The 23,745-nt window shown below is 36.2% G+C and overlaps 1 protein-coding gene across 1 annotated transcript in view; it reads left to right on the top strand.

Annotated features, from left to right (window-relative positions):
• The window catches only part of SPARCL1 (SPARC like 1), a 135,984-nt gene that overhangs the window by 6,366 nt on the left and 105,873 nt on the right, over positions 1-23,745 (top strand). The window lies entirely within an intron of this gene.

Below are 23,745 nucleotides of genomic sequence, written 5' to 3'. Positions count from 1 at the left end.
ATAACTTTGTCTTACTATTATTGATGATGATAACATTTCTTCTGAATAGTTCTCATCAATATTAACTAATTCTAAGGTTATTGTTAAAAGATGAATCATTATCATCCCCACCCCACATCTACACAAGTTGGGCTACAGTACACTGTAAAGGAAAGAAATTATTAGCATCAAGGATCCTCAGTGAGTAGAAGGAACTTGAAGTTTGTATTGAGAGACCCAGGTTCAAGTTCTGCCTTTGCTACTTGATGGGTGAACTTGAGAAATTTAAGTAGTTTTATTAAGCTTTTGTTTCTTCCATCTAGGATAATACCTATACTTTAAGATTATCCCAATTACCTTACCGAAGAATCTTCTCTGAGCAGCATCCTCTGATTCCTTGTCATAGGGTATTTGGTGTTGTGTCTCTATCCTTTTTATGCCTGGCAACTTCTGCAAACCTCACCGGTAGCATATTGCACTGTTTAACATAGTCTGGTTACTTATATGTTCCGCTGACCTACTGAGAACTCCTGAAGCCTAGGAGAATGTGTTGGTGATCACTGTATCCCACTACATAGCACAGAAAGAAATGTTTTATGAATATTGTTGGTGAATAAATACTTATTAATATAAGCACACCTAGCACTGTTCTGGATATTTAGCAATCCCTTAATAAATGATAGCAAATATTATGTGGAGCTACTAAAAACATGATCCTTTATTCCTGTTAGAATTCACATTCAGAAATGGCAAAATCTATATTTTGATACTTTGGGACAGACATTGTATAGTCCATGTGAATCAAAATTTAAGTTGCTGTTACTGAAAATTGGATTTCTTGATATAATGGTACAATTACTACAGACAGGAAGAAAGTTTTACTCCTATTTCATGCACTCCCACTGAGTTTATAGATTACAATAATGCATGTCATAAAAAAGCTTTGATTGAAGTTAATGTTGATAATGGAAATTTAATAAAATCTCAGTGAATATCAACTGTCATAGAATCATTGGCATTTCCTCACAGGAAAGAAGACATGCTTTCTAAGAGGAAAAAAAAAGGCTTACTCTGACGGCTATTCAGTAGAAAGCCAAGAATAGCTAAACCTCCTTCAAAAATCCTATGGATTAAAAATAAAGCTGAAGTGACCTCAGGACAAGTATAATGCAGAGCTCTGGGGCATAGATATTGAAGGGCAGCTGTTTAGTAAGCAGAGGTTTTATGGTACTTGGCACACTAAACCTAATTATTACATAGACTCTGCCATAGGGTGGTCTACATGGATTTGGAGGAACCATGGTGCCCTGGAAAGGTACCTGTAGTGAAGGTCATGGTTATGTTCATCCCATTTCTAAACTGCAATCCAGCAATCTGACTACTTTGGCTCTCTTTCAGATCCACTCCAAAACAAGTGCACAATACACCATGATACTTGCCCCTGTATTCACAGATAGGTAAATAGCTAAAAAGACTGCTATAGAAATGGCCCCAGTTTTGTCAGCCTGAAACCTCTTTCATTTTCCAAATCTGTTATGATATCATGAAAGAGAAAAGGTATGTGATAGAAGTCAGAATCTCCAGATATCCTAAGTAGAAGTATTTTAATCTAGCTTTAAAAATGCTCATCTCAGTTGGCAAAAAAAAAATCCTGATCTTTTAGGCTGAAGGTTGATTTTTCAGGGACCAAAAAATAAAAGTAAACTGAGATGCAGTCATTCATTCAACATTTGAAGACCTAACTAATGTGGAGCAGATACTGGAAATAGACATGAGTCCTACCCTCATGGAGCTTATCACTGAGTGGATTAGCCAGACTTTGAAGTAAATGCACCATAATGTACTGAATAAAATTCTCAAATCCATGTTTATTTCCTAACAGAGTTAGTGTTTAAATGTCACTATTGTTACTATTTGAGAGGAAGATATTATTTTTTTCCTTTTTTATTAAATGCCATCACATCTTATATTACAACGATGAGACTAAAATAATGTCTTTAACTAGATTTAAGACTCTTAAAGATGGCTTTTGTAGATAAAAATAACAGTAATGGAGCTTTCATGAATAATGTGTAAAATATTCTAATCACTCATCTCATTATTAATATTTTAGATTTAAAATATTTGCTTCATCTTACATATACTTTTTCTGACTATTAGTAATTGATATTTAAACAGAGTGTCTATAAAAAATTCCTATTCTTCAGTGATCCAACATTTTGCTAGATGGAATCAGCATCCTTTACCATATTATTTTCTGTTATCCTTTAATACATAGTCTTGATTTGCCAAGTCAAAAGGGAAAGAAAAAAATCTAATGATAAAGGTTATTCACTTCTTAAAATCAAGTCAGCTTCTTCTCTGAAATTCAAATTTCTACAGGAATCATTTGGTTCTGAGTAAAGAGGATGTTTCATCTTACCTTAAAAGCCTTCAAAGAGACTTTGAAAATCCAGGATTTCTTATCTTTCTCTTTGAAAACTGAGAGTGGCTCACTGTCCTGGACTTTTGGGTGACAGTTTTGTACCTGCTGAAATTTAAACTCAGTTTGATAATTTTCTCAACCAATCACTGTTTAGGATCCCTGATATAGGGTTATAAAGTGTCACCATGTCTATGAAGCACATAATAACTTCCCCCACTTCCTTCACTTACTGATATGTATTTGCTCACTGAACCATTTGGTTCCAAAGGGACTAGACTTACTTTCACTTAATTAAATAGCTCCTGGAAGGCTGTTTTGCGTCTTAAATATAGAGAATCAGTGTAACATATCTGAAAAGAGCCACTTAAGCTCTATCACCCTGACATTTCTTGTCTTACTAAGGTTGGCAATCTAAGAAAACTCTAGGTTTCTTTAGTAAATATGACTGCCTATTTAAGACTCCTATTATTCCTGAGGTAGGTATTAAAGTTTCTGTGCTATAATTCAAGAAACTGTCCACATGCAACAGCCTGACATTGCCTGAGGGATCTTTAGCACATATAAATAGTAACTCACATGAAATCTCTCTGACCTAAATAAACAATTTTGTGAGGCTTAAAAATTTATCGATTTAGTCTTCAAACTAAATTTTTAAAATAGGTATTCAAAATAACAAAAATTATTTTGAATAATTTTAGCTAGATGTGTAGAAGTGCAAACAGACAATAGATTTAGCTCTCAATCATCTCTCAGTTCTTTATGTCAACTGTGGGGGACAAAATAGAAAACCAGATGGTATTTTTAGCAAAGAGTTTTGCTACCCTGAACTTAACCATTCTCCTGAACCTCAGATGTATGTCAGAATGCAGGTAATCCCTAGACCATTTGTCTAATTTGTGTATTCAAAAACTTGACAATCAATGTCTCTCCATGCAGTTCTTCAGAACTTTCAGAAATATTCCAATCTGTTTTTAATATTATAATACCAAAGGATATGAACCCCATAAAAGCACCATACCATTACCCAACAATGAAAACCCCAAAATTTATAGATAGAACTATTACAGGGAACTCAGTAAGGTTGAAGAGGAATGAAGGGAATGGAAAGAGAATTTTCCAGGAAGCTGTGTTTTCATAGCAAGCCCTTCATTTTTATTTAGACAGCATGTTTATGTGGGTGCCTTAAAGGGCCTCACCAAATTTTAAGGAGTACTAAGACACTCCTGGGAACAATGCTGCACCTTCTCTCACACAGAGACATTGGGGGAGATTAGTGAACTAAACCGGTCTTCCTTTACATTTAACTTGAATTAATAAGATTTCAATAACTGATAGAACTAGTAAGCAGAAAATCATTGCAGATAACAAGATTTAAAAAGCCAAACTGATCTAATGGACATTTATTGAACACTTCATCCAACTATAGCAGAGTAAACATTTTTTTTCTAATACAGATGGAATATTTACCAAGATAGGCCATATTTTAGCCCCCCCCCAATCTCAATAAATTTAAAATAATTTGAGTTATACAGACTATGCTTACTGACCACAGAAAAAATAAATTAGAAGTCAATAACAGAAAAAATAAAAGGAGTAGTCAATATCAGAAAGATCTCTGTGGAAAACCCAAGTATATGGAAGCTAAATTATCTACTTCTCAGGAACTAATGGGTAACAAGGAAACCAAAGAGAAATTCAAAATATATTGGGTTAAATAAAAATGAAAACACAACAATTTATCAAAATTTGCAGGATGTCACTGAAGTACTTCTTATGGGGAAATTTATAGCACTAAATACCTGTATTAGAAAAGAAAAAGTTCTCAAAACAGTGACTATGGCTTCCACCTTAAATAACTACAAAAATTTTTAATTAAATTCAAATTAAGTAAAAGAAAGGAAATAATAAAAATCAGAACTAAAATCAACAAAATACAGAAAACAATAGAGAAAATCAATGAAACCGAGAGCTGGATTTTTGAGAAGTTCAATAAAATTTATAAGACTGTAGTCAGATTAATCACAGTAATATAAAAGAAGACATAATTATCAATATAAGGAATGAGAGAGATGAAAATACTACAGATTCTATAGACATTAAAAGATACGAAGGGAATACCATAAACCACTTTATGACAATAAATTCAACAACTACAGAAATGGATGGACTCCTTGAAACCACCAAAGTTCACTCAAGAGGAAATAGATAACTATTTATAGATAATAAGAATAGCCCTATATCTTTTAAAGAAGTTAAATTCACAGTTAAACCTTCCCACAGGAGCCTTTTTTCATTTCATACTCTCTCTGCCACTTTTAATCTAAGTTGTCAGCATCTCCACTGATAGACATTTTTTTAAAAGGCTTCCAAAGATTTCACAAGAGTTCCCTCAATCATACAAAAGTCATATCCACAGATCTTTCCACATAATCCTTTCTGTACCTTTGGCTTTTCCTCAGATGGCTGAAGGACAATGCCCTGAAACTACTTAGAAGAACTCTGATTTGAATAAAAAGATCTGTGAGGAACATTTAGCCTCTTATGAATAAATATTCTGATCTTTGGATAACTTTCCCAGGTTTCAGCAAAGGGTTATATAGTCACATCCTTAGCCTGTTTTCTAGATTATGCTTTCCTGGCAGTGTATCTCTTCATTTTTAGCATCTTTTGTTATTGGAGAGGTAAAGAACTTTCAGTTATTGTCAGATACTGGTTCCTTTTCATTTAACACTTCTCAATGTATTTCTTTCTTCTTGCATTTTACTGTAAGCAGCAAGAAGCCAGGCTGCATCTTCAACATGTTGCTTAGAAATTTCCTTAACTTTTTACCCAAGTTCATTGGTTACAAATTCTGCTTCCCATATAACTGAGGGACACAATTCTGCTAAGCTGTTTGCTAAGCTTTATGCCATGGAGATAATGAGAATTCTCATTCTTCCAAATCCCCAGTAATGCCTTTCTCATTTCTTTCTAAGACCATACCAGCAGCATCTTTAACATTTTTATTTCTACTAACAGTCTTCCAGCCTCTACCCACTGGCAAATTCTAAAGCCAATCCCACATTTCAGGAATTTTTTGTGGCAGCACCACCCTTCCATGTACCAAAATCTATACTAGTTTTCTATTGCTGCCTAACAAGTTGCCAGAAATATCTCTGCTTATAGAGGGCTCATTTGGCTAGATTAGCCTCGTCCATATAATCTCTTTACCATAAGGTCAACTGATTAGTAAACTTAATTATATTTACCAAATATCTTTTGCCACATAATGAGACATAATCATGGAAATGATTCATGATCATATTTATACATTTTCCTTACACTCAAAGGAGAGGGGATTATATAAGCATGTGGGTTTTAGGAGTCATCTTAAAATTCTGCCTACCATACATTTTAGTCTATAGTAAAAGAAAACAGATCAGTGGCTTCATGGGCCAGGGGAGAAGGTGCAAGGAAGGGACTATAAAAGGTCATGAGGAAATTTTGATAGACACATTTTACTATCTTAATTGTGGTGATGGTTTCATAAGTATATACATATGTCAGAATTTATCAAAATGTATACTTTAAATATATATAGTTTTTTGTGTCAATTATACCTCAGTAAAGTTGTTAAGGAGGGGGAAAAAGTAATTAACACATTTCAAATCCTGTTAATTGAGAAGTTAAAGCGGTGGCTTTAGTAAGGGCTTCCCAAAGGGAAACATAAACCCCAATTTATTGTGGAAACCAAACAATTAATTAAAAGTTAAGATCTGGCCAGCCTCAGAAAGCTACATCAGTTCAATAACTAAGCAAGTCACCTAAAAACCCTTAATTAGGAATATTCTATTCCCAAGAATTTGCAATGGAAGTCTTAACCTAAGACTGGAGGTTCCTCAAAAAAATTAAAAGGAGTGTTACCACCTTACCTAGTAGTTCCGCTAGTGGGTATTTATGCAAAGAAAGTGAAAACAGTAATTTGAAAAGATATATTCACCCCTATGTTTATTGTAGCATTATTTAAAATAGCTAAGATATGGAAGCAACCCAAGTATCCATCCATTGTTATGAATGGATAAAAAAGATGTGAGATATATATATATATATGTATGTATGTATATATATGTGTGTATATATATATATATATATATACACACACACACAATGGAATATTATTCAGCTATAAAAAAAAGAATGAAATTTGGCCATTTGTGACTATATGTATGGACCTAGAGAGTATAGTGCTAAGTAAATCAAATCAGAGGAAAAATAAATATCATATGATTTCATTCATAATTGGAATTTAAGAAACAAAACAAATGAAGAAATAAACAAAAAGAGACTAACAAAAGAACAAACTCTTAAATACAGAGAACAAATTACTAGTTGCCAGAAGAGAGATGGGGGTGGGGGTGGGGGAATAGGTGAAATAGATAAAGGGGGTTAAGAGTACACTTACTATGATGAGCGCTGACTAATGTATAGATTTATTGAATCATATTGTACACTTGAAACTAACATAACACTGTATATTAATTATACTTTAATTTCAAAAACAGCTTTTTAAAAAGTGGTAACCTTTTTTTTTTTGATTCCTTAATTCCATTTTCATAAGTCCACAGTTGGCATAATGTACTCAGAACAATTACTAGGTCCCATCATCTTTTCTTCTCATAAAAAAAGAAAACTTCAGTTTTTCTTTTTTCATAGGTATATTTTATTACCTCTAGACCTGTATCTCAGATATTGAGAGCTAGTAGAAAGTAATGATTAAGATCAGAGTGTTTGAAGTCTAGGTCAAACCCCCGCCTGTCACTTACTGGGTGACTATGGAAAAGTAACCTAGTTTTTCTAAGATTCAGTTTTCTTTTCTGTAAAATTATGTTACAATACCTAACACTTACTGAGCACTTATAACAGAATGCACCCTATACACAACTTAAGCCCGTTATCTCATGTAGTCCATAATGATCATACATGATAACACTTTTTTCTTCATCATAGGGATTAAGAAAGTGGGTCCTGTGGTGGCACAACCAACAAGTGACAGAGCCAAGGTTTGAACCTCAGAACTCTGACCTTTGAACCTGGCTCTTTGTCACCGCACTAAATTAATTGCCTATTTCATGATGACATTATGGAAATAATTTGTGGAAAACCGCTCAGTATCCAGCACACACACACACACAAAATCTAAAAAGGGGAGCTATTACAAATTTCACAGTTCTTTATCAAGATGGAGTCCTTTACTTGTCACTGCCCAAAGAATTTGGGCAAAGTGATTCCTTTTAAATAAGACCTCAAAACTTTGGCCTTATTTTAATCAATACTATAAGTTAATTAATAATATTTGATGAAAACAAGTCTTGTGGCCTTCAATCTTACTCTCCTACTGAGTGCTGAGTCTTTTAACAGGTTCACCTGCTTCCCAGTCTCTGGGTCCTACTCCTAAATCTCTCACGCAGATTCCATAATGATCTTTCTTTTTTAAAAATTTAAATTCAATTTAGTTAACATATACTCTATTGTTAGTTTCAGGGGTAGAATTCAGTGATTCATCAGTTGCATATAACACCCCGTGTTCATTACATCAAGTGCCCTTCTTAATGGCCATCACCCAGTTACCCCATCCCCCACCCACCTCCCTTCCAGCAACCTTCAGTTTGTTTCCTAGACTTAAGAGTCTCTTAGGGTTTGCTTCCCTCTCTATTGTCATCTTACATAATGATCTTTCTAAAATGCCAACCTAATCATGCTGCTACTTTCATTCAGACTTTTCAGTCTGAAGACTCCTAACTCTGAGAAATAATGGGTTGCAGAAGGGGAGGTTGGTGGGAGGATATGGTAACTGGGTGATGGACATTAAGGAGGGTACATGATGCGACGAGAACTGAGTGTTATACTATATATTGGCAAATTGAATTTAAAATTATTAAATAGCAGTGAAAAAAATATTTCTCATGAAAATCTGAAAAGTTATAAGATTCAATTTGGTTGGGGCTAAACTTTTACAAATATATGCACATAAATATAAATAAACTACATTAAAAATAGGATGTCTGGGGGATGCCTGGGTGGGGTGGCGCAGTGGTTGAGATCTGCCTTTGGCTCAGGTTCTGATCCGAGAGTCCTGGGATTTAGTCCGCATTAAGCTCATTAAGCAGGGAGCCTGCTTCTCCCTCTGCCTATGTCTCTGCCTCTCTCTCTGTGTTTTTCATGAATAAATAAATAAATAAATCTTTTTAAAAAATAGGATATTTGGGGCAAGTTTGTGAAATACATTGGATTTTTTTTTACTCTGTGTAGAGATTAACAGGAGACCACCTCAAACATGCAGTTATAAGAAAAATTAATGAACACATGTCTGTTAAGTGAAATGATGCTGAAACAGCAATTATATTAAAATGCTGCATTTGGGAAAAAAAAGAAAACTAAAACAGTAATTCAAAAACATATATGTACTCCCGTGTTAATTGCAGCATTACTTACTCAATATATGCAAGCAACCTAATTGTCCTAATCTAGTACTAAATCCTAATTGATGGATTAACTGGTAAAGAAAGTGTTATGCAACCATAAAAAAGAAAGAATATGCAATGGGAAAAAGATATTCTCTTCAATAAATGGTGTTGGGAAAACTGGACAGCAATATGCAAAAGAATGAAACTGGACCACTTTCTTACACCATACACAAAAATAAATTCAAAATGGATTAAAGACCTAAATGTGAGACCTGAAACGAATGCTAGAAGAGAACACAGGCAGTAACCTCTCTGACATCAGCCGAAGCGACTTCTTTCTAGATATGTCTCCTGACGCAAGGGACACAAAAGCAAAAACAAACTATTAGGACTTCACCAAAATAAAAAGCTTCCGCACAGCAAAGGAAGCAATCAACAAAACTAAAAAGCAACCTACAGAATAGGAGAAGATATTTGCAAATGACTTATCTGGTAAAATGTTAGTATCCAAAATATATAAAGAACATAAAACTCAATACCTCAAAAACTAATAATCCAATTAAAATGGGCAGAAGACATTAATAAACCTTTTTACAAAGAAGACATATGAATGGCCAACAGACACATAAAAAGATGCTCAACATCAGTGATTATCAGGGAAATACAAATTAAAGCTACAATGAGATATCACCTCACACTTGTCAGAACGACTAACATCAACAACACAAGAAACAAACAGATGTTAGTGAGGATGTGAAGAAAAGGGAACCCTCCTGCACTGTTAGTAGGAATGCAAAATGGTGCAGCCACTCTGGAAAACAGTATGGAGGTTCCTCAAAAAGTTAAAAATAGAGCTACCCTATGATATTATTGATTATACTGCCTATGCTATACTTTGCATCTTCAAGACTTACTTATTTTGTAACTGAAAGTTTGTACCTCTAAATCCCCCTTCTGTATCTTGCCCATCCCCTACCCACCTCCCCTTTGGCAACAACCAATTTGTTCTCTGTATTTGAGTCTATTTTTTGTCTGTTTGCATTGTTTTTTGTTTTTTGGTTTTTTTTAGATTCCATATATAAATGAAATCATATGGTATTTGTACTTCTCTGTCTTATTTGACTTACTTAGCATTGTACCCTCTAGGTCCACCCATGTTGTCACAAATGGCCAAATTTCATTCTTTTTATAGCTAAAATATTTCATTGTGTGTGTGTATATATGTATATATCTCACGTCTTCTTATCCATTCATCTATGGATGGACACTTGGGTTGCTTCCACATCTTAGGTTATTATAAATAATGCTGCAATAAATATAGGGGTGCATATATCTTTTTGAATCACTGTTTTCATTTTCTTTTTTTTAAAGATTTTATTTATTTGACAGAGAGAGCACAAGCGTGGAAAGCAGCAGGCAGAAGGAGAGGGAGAAGGAGGCTCCCCACTGAGCAGAGAGCCTGACATGGAACTCAATCTCAAGACCCTGGGATCATGACCTGAGCTGAAGGCAGATGCTTAATCAATTGAGCCTTTCAGGCACCCCTGTTTTCACTTTCTTTGGGTATATACCCACTAGTGGAATTACTAGATCATGTGGTAATTCTGTTTTTAACTTTTTGAGGAAACTCCATACTGTTTTCCATAGCAGTTGCACCAATTTACATTCCCCCAACCGTGCCCAAGTGTTCCTTTTCTCCACATCTTGCCAACACTTGTTGTTTCTTGTCTTCTTAATACTAGCCATTCTGACAAGTGTGTGCTAATATCTCATTGTGGTTTTGATTTGCATTTTCCTGATGATTAGTGATGTTGAGCGTCTTTTCATGTGCCTATTGGCCATCTGTATGTCTCCATTGGGGAAATGTCTATTCAGGTCCTCTGCTCATTTTTTAATCACATTGTTTGGCTTTCTTGGTGTTAAATATATAAATTCTTGGTATATCCAAGATATTAGCCCTGTGTCCAGTATATCATTTGCAAATATCTTCTATTCAGTAGGTTGCCTTTTTGTTTTGCTGATGGTTTACCTTGCTGTGCAAAAGCCTTACTATCTAACAGCTTTGATAGCAATCCTGATTATTGAAAGATTCCATGTTTGGTAATTCACCAACTCACTAATGTTTATCTGTAACCCCAAATCAATATTACAGTCATTTTGTGGTCAATTGAGGACATACACAGGGCAGCAAAAAATTTGAGTTGTCTTGTATGCAACCTCAGCTACCTGAGGCCAAAGTAATACTTAGCCTTGTTTCAGCTGTCATACTCTAAACAAATGTCCTTTTTGTGCTCTAATTTGTGCCAAACTTTCGTATTTTTTGCTTTTTGTTGGTGATTTTGCTGTTTAAAATCACCGTCAAGGATAGTACTAAAATGGTATCTAGTGTTGCACAGTACAAGAAGGATATGATATATTAACGTGGAGAAAATACATGTTGATAAGTTTCACTAAGGCATGAGGTATAGTGCTGTTGGTTATGAGTTCAATGTTAATGAGTCAATATACATTAATGAGATGTCTTTAAACAGATACAAAGGGAAAACGATGTTATGTATTGATCAGTGGATGAAAATATTGTGACCAGAGACTCACAGGAACCTCTCCCAGTATTTTCACTAGAAACAATGGTTCAGTGCTCAGGACAACTGAATAGAACATAACTACCTTGATAAGAAGAATCAACTTTGTGTATGTGTGTATGTTTATAGCAGAGTCAATTTTCATGAAATATATTATTAACCCTTACTATGTGTGGCACACTTTGATAATTTCTTATATTTCCTTTTAATGCTGCTTACAAATTAAGCAACTCCCTAAATTAATTTATGACCCATTAATAGGTCATGATTAGCAGTTGCAAACACAGTTCTTTTTTTAATTTTTTATTTAAATTCAGTTTGCCAACATATAGTATAACACCCAGTGCTCATCCCATCAAGTGCCCTCCTGGGTGCCCATCACCCAGTCACCCCATCCCCCCACCCACCTCCCTTTCTGCAACCCTTTTTGTTTCACAGAGTTGGGAGTCTCTCATGATTTGTCTTCCTCTTTAATTTTTCCCCACTCAGTTTCTCTCCTTTCCCTTAAGTCCCTTTCACTATTTCTTATATTCCACGTATGAGTGAAACCATATAATGATTGTCCTTCTATGACAGACTTATTTCACTCAGCATAATACCCTCCAGTTCCATCCGTCTTGAAGCAGATGGTGAGTATTCATCATTTCTAATGGCTGAGTAAAATTCCATTGTATACATAGACCACATCTTCTTTATCCATTCACCTGTTAAAGGACATCGTAGCTCATAGACAGTTTGGCTCTTGTGGACATTGCTTCTATGAACATTGGGGTGTTGGTGTCCCAGCATTTCACTACACAGTATCTTTGGGGTAAATACCCAATAGTGCAATTGCTAGGTCATAGGGTAGCTCTATTTTTAACTTCATTTTGAGGAACCTCCACACTGTTTTCCAGAGTGGCTGTACCAGTTCACATTCCCACCAACAGTGCAAGAGGGTTCCCCCTTCTCCACATCCTCCCAACATTTGTTGTTTCCTGTCTTATTAATTTTAGCCATTCTTACTGTTGTGAAGTGGTATCTCATTGTGGTTTTGATTTGTATTGCCCTGATGGCAAGTGATGTGGAACATATTTTCATTTGCTTGTTGGCTATGTGTAGGTCTTCTTTGGAGAAATGTCTCCTCATGCCTTCTGACCATTTCTCTTCAGTTTCATTTCATAACTGGATTGTTGTTTCTTGAGTATTGAGTTTGATAAGTTCTCTATAGATCTTGGATCTCTATAGACTTTTATCTGATACATCATTTGTGAGTATCTTCTCCCATTCTGTAGGTTGTCTTTTAGTTTTGTTGATTGTTTCCTTCACTGTGCAGAAGCTTTTTATCTTGATTAAGTCCCAATGGTTCATTTTTGCTTTTCTTTCCCTTGCCTTCATAGATGTATCTTGCAAGAAGTTGCTGTGGCCAGGTTCAAAAAGGGTGTTGCCTGTGTTCTCCTCTAGGATTTTTATGGATTCCTGTCTCACATTTAGATCTTCCAACCATTTTGAGTTTATCTTTGTGTATGGTGTAAGAGAGTGGTCTAGTTTCATTCTTCTACATGTGGCTGTCCAATTTTCCCAGCACCCTTTATTGAAGAGACTGTCCTTTTTCCAGTGGATATTGTTTCCTGCTTTGTCAAAGATTAGTGGACCGTAGATTGAGGATCTATTTGTGGGTTCTCTATTCTGTTCCCCTGATTTATGTGTCTGTTTTTGTGCCAGTACCATACAGTTTTGATGATCACAGCTTTGTAATACAGCTTAAAGTCAGGAATTGTGATATCCCCAGCTTTGGTTTTCTTTTTTCAACATTCCTCTGGCTACTCAGGGTCTTTTCTGGTTTCATACAGATCTTAAGATTATTTGTTCCAACTCTTGCAGAAAGTCCACGGTATTTTGATAGGGATTGCATTGAATGTAGGTTGCTCTGGGTAGCACAGACATTTTCACAATGTTTATTCTTCCAATTCATGAGCATGGGATGTTTTTCCACCTCTTTACATCTTCCTCAATTCCTTTCAGAAGTGTTCTGTAGTTTTTAGAGTAAAGATCCTTTACCTCTTTGGTTAAGTTTATTCCTAGGTATCTCATGCTTTTGGGTGCAATTATAAACGGGATTGACTCCTTAATTTCTCTCTCTTCAGTTTCATTGTTAGTATATAGAAATGCCACTGATTTCTGTGTATTCATTTTGTATCCTTCCAATTTGCTGAATTGCTGTATGAGTTCTAGCAATCTTGAGGTGGAATCCTTTGGGTTTTCTATATACAATATCATGTCACTTGCGAAGAGGGAGATTTTACTTCTTTGCCAATTTGAATGTCTTTTATTTCTTTTTGTTGTGTGATTGCTGAGGCTAGGACTTTTAGTACTATGTTGAACAACAGCGGTGAGAGTGGACATCCCTGTCTTGTTCCTGATCTTAGGGGAAAGGCTCTCAGATTTCCCCCATTGAGAATGATATTCGCTGTGGGCTTTTCATAAATGTCCTTTATGATATTGAGGAATGTTCCCTCTAGCCCTACACTCTGAAGAGTTTTAATCAGGAATGGATGCTGTATTTTGTCAAATGCTTTCTCTGCATCAATTGAGAGGATCATACGGTTCTTGTCTTTTCTCTTGTTGATGTGATTTATCATGTTGATTGTTTTAAGAGTGTTGAAACACCCTTGGTAAATAATTCACCCGTGGTGAATAATTCTCTTAATGTACTGTTGGATCCTACTGGCTAGTATCTTGTTGAGAATTTTTGCATCCATGTTCATCAGGAATATTGGTCTGTAATTCTTTTTGGTGGGGTCTTTGTCTGTTTTGGGATCAAGGTAATTTGGGCTTCATAGAACAAGTTTGGAAGTATTCCCTCCACTTCTATCCTTTGAAACAGCTTTAGTAGAATAGGTATTATTCTTTAAATGTTTGATAGAATTCCCCTGGGAAGCCATCTGGCCCTGGATTTTTATGTTTGGGAGGTTTTTGATGACTGCTTCAATTTCCTCGCTGGTTATTGGCCTGTTCAGGTTTTCTATTTCCTCCTATTTCAGTTTTGGTAATTTGTAGTTTTCCAGAAATGCATCCATTTCCTCCAGATCACCTAATTTGTTGGCATATAGCTGCTCATAATACGTTTTTAAAATCATTTGTATTTCCTTGATATTGGTTGTGATCTCTCCTCTTTTGTTTGTGATTTTATTAATTTGAGTATTTTTTCTTTTTAATAAGGCTGGCTGGGGGTTTATCTATCTTATTAATTCTTTCAGAGAACCAGCTCCTGGTTTCATTGATCTGTCCTACAGTTCTTCTAGTCTCTATTTCATTGAGTTCTGCTCTAATCTTTATTGTCTCTCTTCTACTGCTTGGTTTAGGCTTTATTTGCTGTTCTTTCTCCAATTCCTTCAGGTGCAAAGTTAGCTTGTGTGTTTGAGTTTTTTCCAGTTTTTTGAACGAGGCTTGTATTGCAATGTATTTCCTTTGTAGGATCACTTTTGCTGTATCCCAAAGATTTTTAATAGTTGTACTTTCATTTGCATTAGTTGGAAACACTGTACTAGCACAGAAAAAAAGCAGTTTTTCTAATATTAGTAAATAGGGTCAATACTCAATGTTTCTGGGAAAGATAATGGGACAAGTTAAATGCATTTTGAAGAAATTTGAAAAGTTGTACCAGTACCTTTTGAGGTTCTTACTATTTTTCATCCTTTAAGATACCATGTTAGTTTCTACTTTCCCAATAGGTATATAACAGCTGTTGAATGTAATAGCTGTTTAATTCATAGGTATAATTTCTCTTTGACATTCAAGGGAGTTCATAATCTTTTATAAATGAAACAGTAAAGAAAAGGTTGATTTGTGATCAAGCTTAAGGTAGAAGGCCAGAAATTTTCCTTGGATGAGTAAGTGGATATTTATTCCTTGCATGCTAAACAAGATTGGATTATACCTTTCAGCAAATATTTGGTTGGAATAGTTGTGTGGGATATTGGTTTAAGGGGCAATGGCAAGATTGCCCAGGCTTTGTTCTGCTTGGTTATTGACCCAATTCAGTTCAAATTAAGTCTCTTTTGATATAATAAAGGAAGAATTTCCATCAATATCGTTAATTAGTTCTTAATAACATAACAGTGGTATTAGGATATGATAAACTATGCTGCCAAAATAAAGAAGTTGCAATAAATAAGCAGCTTAGTACATAGAAGCTTATTTTTGTTCATGTCAGAATTCAGTGCAGGCCAAGTAGCTCTCCTCTGGGCAGTGATTCATGAATCTAGGCTGTTTCCATTTTGTTCTACCAATCTTCAACTTCAAGGTCACCCTGGCATTACTTCTCTGAAGATGAGGAAGAGAAAACAAAGAACATAAAGACTATTCTGGGTGTTTTAGAGATCAAGTCTGAAAATGGTTTTTTACTTTTGTCCATGTTCCATGGCCAGGACCCAGTCACAGGGCCAGCCAAACTCCAAGGGAAGCCAGGAAATATGGAGGAGCACTCAGATATGGAAGAGCACTAATAGTCTCTACCACAGGCAGCAGTTTATCCAGTCTCCAGGTTCATCCTCACATTGTGCAGGAAACCTATATCTTGGCTGATTATGTGGCTGAAGACACTTTTAGATAGCTGTTTGTGTTGATGGTTGTTATTAATAAACATTATTGTTATTGTCTTTAATAAAAATATTTGAGATCCTTATGACTATTGTAAAATGGGAATAAAAAGGAGGCAGGCCCATGAAGTAGATTACTTGTACATGTGTTTTATAATATCTGGAATTCACATTTTTCACAATATGGGTCCTAGATGACTTGAATCTGAATCACCTTGATTCAAATTGTTAACTCTAAATTTTTTTATTGTAGATTTCAGGGAACCACCTCTGACCTATCAAATCAGAATTTATCTTCATGAAGCTCAGGAGTCTGCATTTTAAGGCGCTTCTTAGATTATTCCTGTGTGCACCAGTATTTGAGAACCACTGCCCAACAAAAGAAGTAAAATCTCTTCCGCTTGAAGGCTTAATCTGCCTGTGATTACAAAATAAGCTCAGATCTGAGAGCCAATTTCAATCTTCTTTACTAAATCAGGAAAGCCAAGGATAGAAAATTCTAGGATTTAAACTGTTATAATGTTGGCTGAAACAGATGATAACAGAGCCCAGACAATCAAAGCCAGAAAAAGAAGAAAGCAGGACAGAATTAACTTGGACACCAAAACCCCTCAAAAGTTTATTTTTGATGCGTTTGTATGTGTGTACGTGTAAACCTCATTTCTACTACTTTCTTTCTCATCTCGTTCTCTATTCAACCCTCTCCTACCCTTCTGTCTCCTGAACTAAAGCCACCTGCAAACCTAGCCTTTTTGCTAATATAAAATGTAATAACATTCTCATCACAAGGTTGCTCTGAGATTCAATAAGAGAATGTGTGTGAGAAGGCTAAATGAATGCCAGCAATTATCAAAATCTAACATAACCATTGACAGACTGATGGTGTTTAAATTTCACGTTGAAAGCTCTGATAGACCGTTACCCAAGGAAGAGTTGTGAATGGTTGCTATAAATGACCTAACTGGTACACAATGGCATCCACCAGAAAATAAGTTAGGGATGCCAGCTCACCCAAGCACACGTTGTCCCAAGGAATATTGCCAGGGTAAATGATACATAGCCCAATCCCACCTCTACCACTACCCAATCCACCCACTCAGAGAAGATTTTAAGCCAAATGTAAATCAGAGGATAACTTGCCTACATTTGCCTCTTATAGACATGGCCTTGGAGTCTCCTCAAACAACAAACTGCTCATTGGTTCAGAAAATGACAGGGTTCGATTTTAATGGGTCTCTCTGCCCCCTCACAGGGATGTGGTCAAGAAGAGAAAGAGAGAGAAGGGGGAGGAGGTAGGGAGCCTAAAGTGCCTAAGACCACAGGAAGAATCATGCTACAATATTTTGCATGAGCTATTATGAATTTAAAGACGCAAAGTCTAAGATGACATCTCATTTAATTTCGGTACTTAAGGTCTAAGCAAAGCTGAAAAGAAGACTCTTGGTTATCAATGAAGAGAAAGATTCTTCCAAAGTATTAAAGGAATGGTGACAGAAAAGGGAACACAGGGTGCTGTGTTTTTTGAACTGTAGTTCACAACCCATTAATGAATCATAAAATCAATTTTAGTGCATTTTTAATGGAAAAACAGAATAGAATAAGACATCACACATAGTAAGGATATTTGACAAAGTTTTGTTTCAATTTATGGTGACTGTATTTGGGTTACAGTGTTATATTTATTTTTAACACTGGATTGATTGCAGTGGGAAAAGTTTGAAAATGTGTAGAAGAAAGCTACCGGCTTTGGAATCAAAAGGAGTTTGAATCTAGGCTCTATCACTTTTTAATTTTATGGCTTAAGACAAGCCTCAATTTCCTCAGATGCAAAACGGGAATAATATCTATAAGAATTCTTGGGAAATCAATGGGATCATGTATATAAACTGCTTTAATACAATGTCTGCCACAAAATAGTCACTTAATAAATGTCTCTCTTTCCACTTACAGTATTTTTTAAGGATGGATTCTAGTCACCAGAAAGACCAGAGCACGATTAGACGGTTGGAACCTTTTTTTAACTTATTTTAGTTCCAAGTAGTTAACATACAGTGTTACATTTGTTTCAGGTGTACAATATAGTGATTGAACAATTCCAGACATCACCAGGTGCTCATCATGACCTGTGCACTTCTTAATCCCCATCACCTATATAAACCCATCCCCTGACCACCTCCCTTCTGGTAGTCATCAGTTTGCTCTCTCTAATTAAAAATCTGCTCCTTGATTTCTCTCTCTCTCTCTCTCTTATTTTTTCCCTTTATTTGTTTTGTTTCTTAAATTCCACATATCAATGAAATCATATGGTATTTGTCTTTCTCTGAATGATTTATTTCACTTAGCATTATACTTTCCAGCTCCATCCATGTATTGCCAATGGTAAGATTTCATTTTTTTTTTTCCTGGCTGAGTAATGTTCTGTTGCATATTTTACCACATCTTTATCTGTTCATCAATTGATAGACATTTGGGTTGCTTCCATTTCTTGGCTACTGTAAATAATTCTGCTATAAATTTAGGGGTGCATATATTTCTTTGAATTAGTGTTCTTATATTCTTTCCCATGATTGCCTTCTTAGGTTTGATAGTTTGCTAGAACTGTTCACAGAATTTTAGGAGGCACTTTACTTACTAGTTTATTATAAACTATTCCTACACCCTGAACTCTAAAGGAGGGGACAGGGGCCGGAGATTGATTCAATCACCGATGGCCAGTGATCTCATTAATAATGCCTACATAATGGAACCTTCATGAATATCACTAAGCAACAAGGTTCAGAGACATTCCAGGTTAGTGAACAAATTGAGGTACTAGGAGGATGGTGCACCAGAGAGGACGTGGAAGCTCCAGCATCCCTCCCCTCTATATCTTCTCCTACGCATCTCTTCCATTTGGCCATTATTATGTTGTGTCCTTTATGATAAAACAGTAAGTAAGTTCCTTCCTAAAGTTCTGTGAATAGTTCTAGCAAATTATCAAACCTGAAGAGGAGATCATGGGAACCCCTGATTTATTTATAGCCAGTCAGCCAGAAGTGTGGGAGGCCGGGAACTTGCAGTTGGCATCTGAAACGAGGGCAGTCCTATATTTCATCAGTATCTAAAATCACGGTACTGGGCCCTATACTTTTAAGATCTAATGCTAACTCCGTTTAACTTTTCTGAACCTCTGTCATTTCACTGGCAAAGACGTGAGTATAATAATGCCTTTTATGCCTATCTCAAGGGTTATTGTAAGAATCAAACAAAATTATGCTTGTGAAAATACTTTGTAAACAGAAAGAACTGTAAGCGCATTAGTTATTATGATGGATATAATATTTTTCCCTTTCCCTACAGAAAAGGTAATTACACCTAAATATCCTAGATCCTAGTTCTGATATAGTTCACGTGGTAGATACTGCTGAGTGAAAGCACATGGTAGTATTTTCCAGTTTGCTGACTCCATAGTCTTCTTTCAACCTTTGCCTCCTGCAGCTATTCTTTTTTTTTTTTCTTAAGAGAGAGAGAGAGAGAGAGCGCAGGCACATGGAAGCTGGTGGGAGGAACCAGGCAAAGGAAAAGGAAGAGAAAGAATCTCAAGCAGGCTCCATGCCCAGCATGGGGTCGGGGCAGGGCTTGATCTCCTGACCCTGAGACCAGGATCTGAACTGAAATCAAGAGTCAGAAGCTTAACTGTTTGAGCCACCCAGGTGCTGCTCCTGCTGCTACTCCTTCTACTACCACCTTCAGAGCATTAGTGAGTTGTCTACCTCTGCTGGGACTGCAGCCCTCCTCTGTTCTGGTGTGGGGGTGGTAACAGGAGAAGGTTGGCAAAGAGAGAATAGATGAAGGCACCAAATCAGTGGACAGGGAAAATTATAGCAAATTGACATCATAAGCACAGAATGTTTAGAAGAGACTATACAATACCAAAGAATATTGCAAAGTAAATTATTCCTGTTTAAAATTAAAACACTGTCAAATTAGAAAACATAAATCATTATCTCAGTGATAACATGTAGTCAAAGAAGGGATTAATTTACAAAGCTAAGCTAATGCTGGGACCTTTTGCTATAGACTACCTTCTCTCTGATGTCAAAGGATAGAGACAGAATGGGGCAAGGATCAGCCCCCACAAGAGAAAGTTATTTAAGTTTGGTAGGCCTAGGTCTTCATTTGAAGTATTGTCCAAGTGCTCAGTCATAAGGGAAATTTACCATCCTTTCTGGTTGTCAGGGCCATAATTATATCTGTATTTTGTCTAAATTGTTGGCTACTATGTTGGAAAAGGCAGGAAGCTATACCACAGTCATCTTCAGAGTTTGAAGATACATGATAATTAATGTCACCAACATGCCCAAGTTGCAAATCAGGACAGGATTGATTCATTATTCAGAAATGTTGATGCTGTTTTCAGCAAGGCTATATTTCATCAGTATCTAAAATCATGTCAGAGGATAAAGATAGTAAAAGGATGCAAGATCATAGTGTACAGTTTGACTTAATCAGCACAACATAAAATCACATTTCTAAAATAATTCTGATTTGCAAAGATGCTGGCAAGTCAAAAAACTTTTAAACAGGCCTACTACAAAATAGAAAAGAATATTCTTCATAAATAATTTTATAAACTTTAAGTTTGAATTATGTTTAATCACAAAAAAAAAAAAAAGCTTCATAAGGAACACCTGGGTGACTCAATCAGTTGAGCATTCAACTCTTGGTTTCTGCTCAAAATCCTGAGATCAAGCCCTGCATTGGGCCCCGCGACTCAGTGGGAAGTCTGCTTCTCTCCCTCTCCCTCTGCCCTTCCCCTGGGGCCATGCTCCTCCTCTCTAAAATAAATAAATCTTTTTAAACATACTTCATAAAAATAAAACAAACTTTTTTGTATATATTATGTGTATTATATGTTCGATATTGTGTAAAGAAGAGCAGTTTTAAGGTAAAACCAGATTTCTTCATTAGTCACTGCCCAGATGAAAAGGTAAAACAGAAATTTGATAGACATCATCCAAGGTACAAGTGAATGATACCAAGAGACCCTACGCAATAGGTCACTTCATTCAGCTACTTGAAACAAAATCCAAGCAGGCCTTCATTCAGATGCTCTCCTCAGACACTGAGCCATTGTTTCTTTCATGGATGAGGCAGACAATTGGTATAATTATCCTTCAGCCTCTCTGATGTGGATTTGTCACATTTGGATATGGGACTCTGTGGTCTCCATCAAGTTTTTGTGCAGACATTTATGCATATGCATAGGTTCTTTTCTGAGAAAAAAGGCTTTCTGCTATATCTGCTGACGTAGATAAGAAAATTGTCTAGATCTTCAATTTTCTTTTTTTTTTAATATTTTATTTATTTATTCATGAGATACACAGAGAGAAAGAGGCAGAGACACAGGCAGAGGGAGAAGCAGGGGGAGAAGCAGGGGGAGAAGCAGGCTCCATGCAGGGAGCCCGACGTGGGACTCGATCCTGGAACTCCAGGATCATACCCAGGGCCAAAGGCAGGTGCTAAACTGCTTAGCCACCCAGGGATCTCCTTCAATTTTCTTAATAATTGTTTTACCCGAGCGCCTGGGTGGCTCGGTTGGTTAAGCATCTGCCTTTGGCTCAGGTCATGATCCCAGAGTCCCGGAATCAAGCCTGGGTTGGGCTCCCTGCTCAGCGGGGAGTCTATTTCTCCCTCTTACCCTGCCCCTCCCCCTACTCCTGCTCTCTCTTGCTTTCTTTCTCTCAAATAAATAAATAAAACATTAAAAAAAAAAGAATTGTCTTTACCTTTGCCCCTTTTTACTTGATAGCTAAACGATATAGATCTTTAATCAATTTTGCACAATAGCTACATTTCAAAATTGAGGACAAAAGCCTCAATTTAGAAATAACTATGACTACCTGTTCTCTAGTTGAGAAGGTGATACTGAGGAAGTCTGAGAAGCATATTAAATTTTCAGGCCTCTGGGGGCACCTGGGTGGCTCAGATGGTTAAGCATCTGACTTTAGTTCAGGTCATGATCTCAGGGTCCTGGGATTGAGCCTCACATCAAGCTCCCAGCTCAGCTGGAAGTCTGCTTCTCCCTCTGCCTCTGCCCCTTCCCCTGCTGGTGTTCTCTCTCTGTCAAATAAATAAATAAAATCATTTAAAAAAATTTCCAGGCCTCTGAGTTGTTTTACCCTTCTATAAACTGGATAAAGTAACCCTACCTCAACTAATAACAATAGCTAGACTTTTTGAGGATTTAAATACATGCTAAGCACCAAGACTTTACATAGATTAGTTTATTTAATTCTCACACCAATCCAATGAGGTAATTAATAATTATTTGTATCCTTACTTCACCAATGAGGAAACTGAAGCACAGGAAGATTTAGTGCTTTGCCCAGAACCTAATCTACTGAATAGTGGAGTCAAGATCCAGACATTTGGCAGAGTGTGTAAGAAAACCTAGAGTTACATTTCTGACTCAATCTGAAACACTTTGTCACTATCATTTTTGGCTCAATTTTATGGCCCTATTCTTATTTTTCCTTTCTTTCATCATTACTTCCAACATCTTGATTGTATGTATTTTTGTATGTCTCTCAGTTTTTTTCTCCTTAATCAAGGTGTTCATAAATAAAGTGCCAATTAGGACTTTTATTCCAAAATATTGTTATCTATGATTAACCATAACCATCATTATCAACAATATGCAACATGTATATTTATTCAAAATATCCTGGACTCTAACTAAAAATACTGAACTTTAGTCAATGGAAATTGAATGGGATTTGGCCGGACTGATACCATGTAAAACTGAAAGTATTGTAAATGAATTTTTTTTCTTTTTCTTTTTTTTCTTTCTTTCTTTCTTTCTTTCTTTTTTTTTTTTTTTTTTTTTTTGAGAGACAGAGGTGGAGGAGGGGCAGAGGGAGAGAGAGAATCTTAAGCAGGTACCATGCTTAGTACAGAGCCCAATGTGGGGCTCAATCTCACAACCCTGAGATCATGACCTGAACCAAAATCGAGATTGGGCACTTAACCCACTAGAGAGCCAGCCAGGCACTCCTGTTAAATGAAATTTAAAGGACAGTATCTTGTCCCTTCCCCTTCTTTTCCCGGTATGGGGAAGTCAGCAAGATGACAGAAGGTGTTAGTGCAGCTGCAAAGGGTTGGGAGCACCATGGGGAGGCACAGGCCGGCAGGTGTATTAGCCAAGGATATGAGACAATAGGGAATAGGGAGACTAAGGTAGCAATAGGAGGAAATGACTGATTTAGTCAGGAATTGATTACACTGAGTAAACAAGTTAGGGAAAATGAGAGCCACATTCCTTAGTGCCAGAAAAGCTATTTAAACCATAGGCAGGAGGAAATGCTAGGAGAACCTTAAGATATGGGATTTAAATCAGAGGTAACAATGTGAACTCATGGTTTTAAAATACATAAATATGAAAAAAATAAAATAAATACATAAATATGCATGGAAATGGAAATAGTTATGGATGTATATGTGTATATTTATATGCCTGCTTATATACCCTAGTTCTGTCTACTAAGAAAGCCTGGAAGTAATGATACTACAGTAGTAATGAGTACACCATGGACCCATATTTTGCTTTCTAAATGCCATTCTCCTCTGAAAGGAATCAGAGCACTTTGGAAAAGTGGCTGATACTAAGACTGAGGCAAATAAAATACAAGATGAGCCTGGAATATCTTTTTATATCAGAAAGTATATAAATACTTCAAGAATGAAGAGGACATGTC

The sequence above is a fragment of the Canis lupus genome, chromosome 33 (assembly GCF_048164855.1).
Source record: "Canis lupus baileyi chromosome 33, mCanLup2.hap1, whole genome shotgun sequence".
Taxonomy (NCBI): Eukaryota; Metazoa; Chordata; class Mammalia; order Carnivora; family Canidae; genus Canis; species Canis lupus.
Note: the sequence above shows the minus strand (reverse complement) of the source record. Positions and strands in the feature narration are given on the sequence as shown.